Raw genomic sequence first — 1,199 nt, forward strand, 5'->3', positions numbered from 1 at the left:
GGCAGCAGCAACCTTGCAAGGTGGAAAGCTGGCGTGGGGGGGCAGGCATCCCAAATTCTCCGCTCTTCTGACGGGAAGGACCCTCTTTCAAAGCTGGCTTCCTCGTTCGGAGCAATTGGCGCCTGCCCGTGTGGCTCTCACCCTTTATGTGGCCGCTTAATTTGGATCTAGGCCCACAGACTCATTTACTCCTTTGCAGGCGGATTGACAGGCACTGACTCCCGTGAAACCTGCATGTGCTTGCGGTAGGAGGCCAGGGCGGACGTCCACTGCGCTAATCGTAAGGAATCCACGCGACGGGTTCTTCTGAGCAGAAATGTCATCTAGGGACAGCTTCATGGGCCAGCGTTGCCGTCCAAGTATATTATTGTGACATTTGGCCTTGAAGCAAAGAAACAGGGGAAGCCAAGGCTGGACTAGAGACAGATAATAGTTCTGGGTTTTTTTCCCCAGATAGATGAAGGTTGAAGAGTCACAGCGGGTCATGCCGTGTACATTTCAGCTCACCGCTGTTGCTGATTGAATTGGCTGAGGAGGGGCTTTAAAAAATTCTTTCGAGAACACTAACATCACACTAGCGAACAAAGCACACACAAACAGAGATTTTAAAAAAGTTAAATAGTATTCCCCAAAATGCAAGCTTAAAGTGCAAAAAGACCAGTTCTCTGCATAAGTCACTGAAAAACTTAGCAGCTGTTAAATTGGGAGGGGCCGTGGCTCAGTGGTAGAGCCTCTGCTTGGCATGCAGAAGGTCCCAGGTTCAATCCCCGGCATCTCCAGTTAAAAAGGACCAGATGTGAAAGAACTCAGCCTGAGACCCTGGAGAGTTGCTGCCAGTCTGAGTAGACAGTACTGAATTTGATGGACCAATAGTGTGATTCAGTATAAGGCAGCTTCCTGTGTATGTTTTGGGAGGGGCCGTGGCTCAGTGGCAGAGCATCTGCTTGGGATGCAGAGGGTCCCGGGTTCAATCCCCGGCATCTCCAGTTAAAAGATCTGGCACTAGGTGATGGGAAAGACCTCAGCCTGAGACCCTGGAGAGCTGCTGCCAGTCTGAGTAGACAATACTGACCTTGACAGACCAAGGGTCTGATTCAGTATAAGGCAGTGTCACACAAAGGTCATTTGGGGGGGGAATCGCGGGGGATCGCAGTTCCCCCGGGGTGAGGTACGGGGGGCGGGGCACATGACGAAGCCCA

The 1,199-nt window shown here is 51.7% G+C and overlaps 1 non-coding gene across 1 annotated transcript; it reads left to right on the forward strand.

The window, feature by feature from the left end:
- The first annotated feature begins 914 nt into the window (after positions 1–914).
- TRNAP-GGG lies at positions 915–986 on the forward strand. The gene has a single exon. It is a non-coding gene; the product is annotated as a tRNA-Pro (tRNA).
- Positions 987–1,199: the final 213 nt, after the last annotated feature.

Source organism: Gekko japonicus, unplaced genomic scaffold (genome assembly GCF_001447785.1).
Source record: "Gekko japonicus isolate JY-2015 unplaced genomic scaffold, Gekko_japonicus_V1.1 scaffold5750, whole genome shotgun sequence".
In the NCBI taxonomy this organism is placed as follows: Eukaryota; Metazoa; Chordata; class Lepidosauria; order Squamata; family Gekkonidae; genus Gekko; species Gekko japonicus.